Raw genomic sequence first — 6,612 nt, forward strand, 5'->3', positions numbered from 1 at the left:
AAAAACAACAAAAAATACTGTTTACCAAAACATGAAAAATATTTTCAGAAAATTATTATCTAATTTGTAAAATGAAAAGTGTCATCCATAGCAAATAAGAGAAATACAAAAAAGGAAATCAATCTTTGATATGATTTGGCTGTGTTCCTACCCAAATCTCATCTTGAATTGTAGTTCCTATAATCCTCACATATTGAGGGAGGGACCCAGTGGGAGATAATTGAATCATGGGGGCCATTATCCTCATGCTGTTCTCATGATAGTGAGTGAGTTCTCATGAGATCCGATGCTTTTATAAGAGGCTTTCCCCGCTTTTGCTTGGTACCTCTTGTTGCTGTTGCCATGTGAAGAAGGATGTTTTTGCTTCCCCTTCTGTAAGTTTCTTGAGACCTCCCCTGCCATGCTGAACTGTGAGTCGATTAAACCCTTTTCCTTTATAAATTACTCAGTCTCAGGTAAGTCCTTATAACAGTGGGAGAATGGACTAATACAACCTTTATAGGAATCAAGAGAGTATTATGAACAAATAAAAACTTCTTAAATCAATAGCATATCCTGCGTTATTGTGTGTAGGAAACTGTAATTAATGTAGGTAGTTTTTGTTAGTTACATAATCTAAAAGTATGAAAAAAATTTTGATTATATCTCTAAAAAGACCACAGAATTGTCATTGAAATACACATTTCTTGAGACAATGGGCAAAGTTCCTATTTGTAGGATATTTCTTTTTATTTGTGGAAAATAGCTTACTCTTTTCATACAGTGAAACAAAGAAAAATTGTACCAGATGAGAAATCTTTTTCTCCAAAGTAAGCTTCTTAAATAACCTCAATAATGCAATACTTATAAAATACCAATTTTCAAAACTCAGGCTTGAAACAGATTATTATTAAACAAACACAAATCTTATTGCTTGGCACCAGATTTTTCAAAAATTAAAGGACTATTTATACCACCACACTGTGCTTAAATCATATTTCAAACTTTTATACTTAGTGCTTTTATGTTCTGAATGCAGACTTTCAATCGAATGACAGTCTAGTCTGAACCCTGCAATGTATATACAAGCAAGTCACAGTTGACTTCAAACCAAAATAAATGATTAATCTTCTATTTTTGTCAAAATCACAATATTAAGATAATGAGAAAAATTAGGATTTATCCATGGCCAATTTATGGCACTCTGTGGAAAGTCTTTCTTTATTCCTTCTTTACTTTCAGCTTCCTCTTTGGAAACTTCTTCATCCACATCTTGTTTCTCCTCCATATTGTTCAAAGGATGAGAATATTCTGGTAATAATTTTTTGGACTGGTGATATGGCTTGGATCTGTGTCCCCACCCAAATCTCATATAATCCCCAGTGTTGGAGTGGAGCCTGGTGGGACGTGATGAAGTCATGGGGGTGGTCACTCCTGAATGGCTTACCACCGTCTCCTCTTTGCTGTTCTTGTGCTAGTGAGTCGGTGAGCTATCATGAGATCTGGTTCTTTAAGTGTGTAGCACATCTTCCCTCTCTTCCTCCTGCGTTGGCCATGTGAAGTGCCAGCTTCCCCTTTTCCTTTCACCATAATTGTAACTTTCTTGAGGCCTCCTCAGAAGGCAAGCAGAAGCCATCATGCTTCCTGTGCAGCCTATAGAACCATGAGCTAATTAAACCTCTTTTCTTTATAATGTGCCCAGTCTCAAGTATTTCTTTTTTTTTTCCCATTTATTTATTTTATTGCATTTTAGGTTTTGGGGCACATGTGAAGAACATGTAAGATTGTTGCATAGGTACACACATGGCAGTGTGATTTGCTGCCTTTCTCCCCATCACCTACATCTGGCATCTCTCCCCTTGCTATCTCTCCCCAGCTCCCCACCCCACACCATCCCTCCCCTATTTCCCCCCAACTGACCCTAGTGTGTAGTGCTCCCCTCCCTGTGTCCATGTGTTCTCATTGAGCAGTACAAGAAAGGACTAATTCAGAAAATTGGTACTGAGGAGTGGGCATTGCAATACAGATACCTGAAAATGTGAAAGTGACTTTAGAACTGGGTAATAGGTAGAGGTAATAGGTAATAGTGTGAAGGGCTCAGAAGAAGACAGGAAGATGAGGTAAAGTTTGGAACTCCTTAGAGACTTGTTAAATGGTTGTGACCAAAATGCTGATAGTGATATGTAAAATAAAGTTCAGGCTGATGAGATCTCAGATGGAGATAAGGACCTTATTAGGAACTAGAGTTAAGGTCACTTTTGCTGTGCATTAGCAAAGAGTCTGTCTGTGTTGTGCCTCTGCTCTAGGAATCTATGAAACTTTGAACTTGAGAGAGATGGTTTAGGGTATCCAGTAGAAGACATTTCTAATCAGCAAAGTGTTCAAGATATGGCCTGACTGCTTCTAATATTTTATGCTTGTATGTGTGAGCAAAGAAATGACCTGAAACTTTATATATATATGTGTGTGTGTGTGTGTGTATGTGTGTGTGTGTGTGTGTGTTTGTGTGTGTATGTATATGTGTGTATATATATATACATTATATATATGTATATATACATATACATATATATATTGTGTGTGTATATATGTGTATATATATATTGTGTGTGTGTATATACGTATATATATGTATACATATGTGTGTATATATACACACAATATATATATATATGTATACATATATGTACATATACACATATGTAACTTTGAGACGGAATCTTGCTCTGTTCTCCTGGTTGGAGTGCAGTGGCATGATCATGGCTCACTATAAACCTCTGCCTCCAAGGCTCAGGTGATCCTACCACCTCAGCATCCTGAGTAGATGGGTTTATAGGCATGCCTGGCTAATTATTTTGTGTTTTTAGTAGAGGCAGGGTCTTGCTATGTTGCCCAGGCTGGTTTCAACTCCTGGTCTCAAGTGATCTTCCTGCCTCAGCCTACCAAAATGCTGTGATTACAGGTGTGAGCCACTGCACCTGGCCCTGGAACTTATGTTTATAAAGGAAGCAGAATGTAAAAGTTTGGAAAATTTGCAGCCTGGCCATACGGTAGATAAAACCCCTAATTTTCTGGGGAGGAATTCAGTCAGGATGCATAAATTTGCATATCTAAAAATAAAACAAATACTAATAGATAAGACAATGGGAAGAAGGCCTTGAAGGCATTTCAGAGACCTTCATGATATCCCCTCCCATCACAGGCCCAGAGGCTTAGGAGGGAAGAATGACTTCATGGGCCAGACCCAGGGCCCCCCTGCCCTGCGCAACCCCAGGACACTGCTTTCCACATCCTGGATACTCCAACTTCAGCCATGGCTCAATGGGTCCCAGGTACAGTTTGGGCCACTGCTTCAGAGGGTGCAAGCTGTAAGCCTTGGAGGCTTCCATGCAGTGTTAACCCTGTTGGTGCACAGAGCATAAGAGCTGGGGCTTGGGAGCCTCCACCTAGATTTCAGAGGATGTATGGTAAAGCCTGGATGTCCAAGCCAAATCCTGCTGCAGGGGCACAGCCATCATGGAGAACCTTTACTAGGGCAGTACAGAGGACAAATGGGTTGGTGCCCCCAAACAGAGTCCCCTCTGGGGCACTGCCTAGTGGAGCTGTGAGAAGAAGGCCACCATCCTCCAGACTCCAGAAGGGTAGATCCACTGTCAGCTTGCACCCTCAGCCTGGAAAAGCCACAGGCACTCAGTGCCAGTCCATGAGAGCAGCTTTGGGGACTGAACCCTTTAAAGTCACAGGGCAGAGCTGCACAAGGCCTTGGGAGCTCATCCCTTGCATCAGGGTGCCTTGGATGTGGGACATGGAGTCAAAGGAGATTCTTTTGGAGCTTTATGATTTAACAACTGCCCTGCTGAATTTTGGACTTGTCAGACTTATAAGGGGCCTGTAGCCCCTTTTAGCAAATTTATCTCTTTTGGGATGTGAGTATTTACCCAATTCCTGTACCCCATTGTGTCTTGGAAGTAACTAACTTGTTTTTGATTTTACGCGCTTATAGGCAGAAGGGACTTACCTTGTTTCAGATGAGACTTTAGACTTTGGACTTTTGAATTAATGCTGGAATGAATTAAGACTTTGGGGGGATTGTTGGAAAGGGACAATTGTATTTTGCAATGTGAGAAGGATGTGAGATTTGGGAGGAGCTAGAGGTGGAGTGATATGATTTGAATTGTGTCCTTGCCCAAATCTCATGTCAAATTGTAATCCCCAATGTTGGAAGTGGGGCCTGGTGGGAAGTGATTGATCACAGGGCAGTCCATCATGAATTGTTTGGCACCATCCCCTCAGTGGTGTTCTCCTGTGAGTGAGGGAGTGAGTGATTGTGAGATTTGGTTGTTTAAAAGTGTGTAGCACGTCTTCCCTCTCTCTCTTCCTCCTTCTCTGGCTATGTGAAGAACCAGCTTCCCCTTTGCCTTTTGCCATAATGGTAAGTTTCCTGAGGCCTCCCCCAAAGCTGAGCAGAAGCTGTCATGCTTCCTGTACAGTCTGCAGAGCGGTGAGCCACTTAAACCTCTTTTTATAAGCTACCCAGGCTCAAATATTTCTTTAGAGCAGTGCAAGAACTCACTAATACAGTATGTATGGCTACAGTCCGCCCCTTTTTGAAGGACAAAAGCAATCTGCCACAAATGTCATACAGAGTCCTAAAAACAGTCCTGAAAGAAGAATTGCTAAAGCAAAAACTGTATACAATTTCAGAACCCGTAATTCAAAGTTTTCCATAAATTAGTTACAGCAAATCCTGATCCACATAGAGAGCTGAAAGAGTGCTGACATATTGCTCATCAGAAAGGAACCTGAACCAAACCATGATGGAATTGATTCAATACTCTTCTACTCTTTATCACTTACAAAGTTTCTGAAGTTTCTCCTATTCCTTGGACCTTGATGGTGCCTAAATTCACCATCTTTACAATGATAAATAGTAGGAGAGCAGTTATGGTGAACTCTCTACTCAGTCCTGACTGCCCTGTGACATCCACTTTTGCAACATTAATGTCAAGATCTTTTCCCCATTCAGCAAAACTTTCCATTCTGGTTGAAGATTTTGACAAGCAGGGTACCACGGGGCCTAAAGTTCTATCATCCAGTCTCCTTCCAACAACTGTCTTAAGTTCTCGTCCATGATAATGTGTATATCTCTCTGCCACCTGTGCCGTTTCTTTCCATGCTCTCCAAAGCAATAGCACTGGAACTGCCAGGGAAGCCATGACTCCCAGCAGGCGCCATGTCTGCTGCTTGCCCACCTCACAAAAGTGTGGCAGCCACGGCAGACTTGAGCTCTCTGGGCCCCGGTTTCTCCATCTGCATAAAGGGATAATAATGTTACCTAGTTTATAGAGTTGTTGCAAAGAATAACTGTTAACATATGTGAAGACCTTAGATTAATGCTTGGAATGTAACAGGCAGTCAATAAATCTCAGTCATTCTTCTCTCTCAAATCCCTTTCCCTCTCATTTAAAAATTATTTATTTATTTATTTATTTTGAGACAGTGTCACCCAAGCTGGAGTGCAGTGGGGCTATCTCAGCTCACTGCAACCTCTGTCTCCTGGGTTCAAGCAATTCTCGTGCTTCTGCCTCCCAAATAATTGGGATTACAGGGGCATGCCACCAGGCCCGGGTATTTCTGTATTTTTAGTAGAGGGGGATTTTGCCATGTTGGCCACGATGGTCTCAAACTCTTGACCTCAAGAGGACTGGCCAAGCCTGATCTGTCTGCCTCAGCCTTCCAAAGTGCTGAGATTACAGGCGTGAGGCTGTATTATTATTATTATTATTATTTTACTTTATTGACATAGAAAAGAAGTACTCAAAGGATAGACGTGTTAAAGTAGCCATCTCTGGGTAGCAGGATTCTAAATGACTTTTATTTGTTTGTTTGTTTTAATATCAAATTTGTGTGCACTTAAGTTGCTTTATAGTTAGGAAAAAATATTATTTAAAAACAGTATATTGGCTGGGCACAATGGCTTATGCCTGTAATCCCAACACTTTGGGAGGCGGAGGCAGGTGGATCACTTAAGGTCAGGAGTTTGAGACCAGCCTGACCAGCATGGTGAAACTCTGTTTCTACTAAAAACACAAAAAAGGCTAGCCAGGCATGGTGATGTATGCCTGTAGTCCCAGCTACTTGGGAGGCTGAGGCAGGAAAATTGCTTGAACCCAGGAGGCGTGAGCCGAGATCATGCCACTGCACTCCATCCAGACTGGGCAAAGAGCAAGATTCTGTCTCAAAAACAAACAAACAAACAAGTGAACCCCCCCGCCAAAAAAAACCAGTATATTTACTACGATTTTTTTTCCAAAGAGTGTATACCACTCACTACATTAAGTCCTATGATTACTGCTTTTACCTCAGTTTTATGACCTACTTCCATTAGCTTTCATCTACTTTGAAACGTCCTCCATCTTGACTCTTTAATTTCTTTAATGATTTTTTTTCTCTCCCTTGGCCGCCAGTTGTTGAGATCAGTGAATCTCTTGGTCTCTAATAACTTATCAAGTCTTATGAATCTTTTCTCCTAAACCTCTCACGCTGCTGTTCACTGTCCCAACCTACTTCTAATCCTTACTACTTCACATCTGGACTATTGGGTTTTCTTTTCTTTTTTTTTTTTTTTTTTTT

The 6,612-nt window shown here is 41.1% G+C and overlaps 1 protein-coding gene and 1 pseudogene across 2 annotated transcripts in view; one reads left to right on the forward strand and one right to left on the reverse strand.

Moving 5' to 3' along the window:
• Positions 1 to 6,612, forward strand: part of SLCO5A1 (solute carrier organic anion transporter family member 5A1) — a 148,807-nt gene that overhangs the window by 32,236 nt on the left and 109,959 nt on the right. The gene's annotated exons all lie outside the window — the stretch shown is intronic.
• The window catches only part of LOC108314828, a 6,036-nt pseudogene continuing 526 nt past the window's right edge, over positions 1,103 to 6,612 (reverse strand).

This window comes from Cebus imitator, unplaced genomic scaffold (assembly GCF_001604975.1).
Source record: "Cebus imitator isolate Cc_AM_T3 unplaced genomic scaffold, Cebus_imitator-1.0 Scaffold9, whole genome shotgun sequence".
In the NCBI taxonomy this organism is placed as follows: Eukaryota; Metazoa; Chordata; class Mammalia; order Primates; family Cebidae; genus Cebus; species Cebus imitator.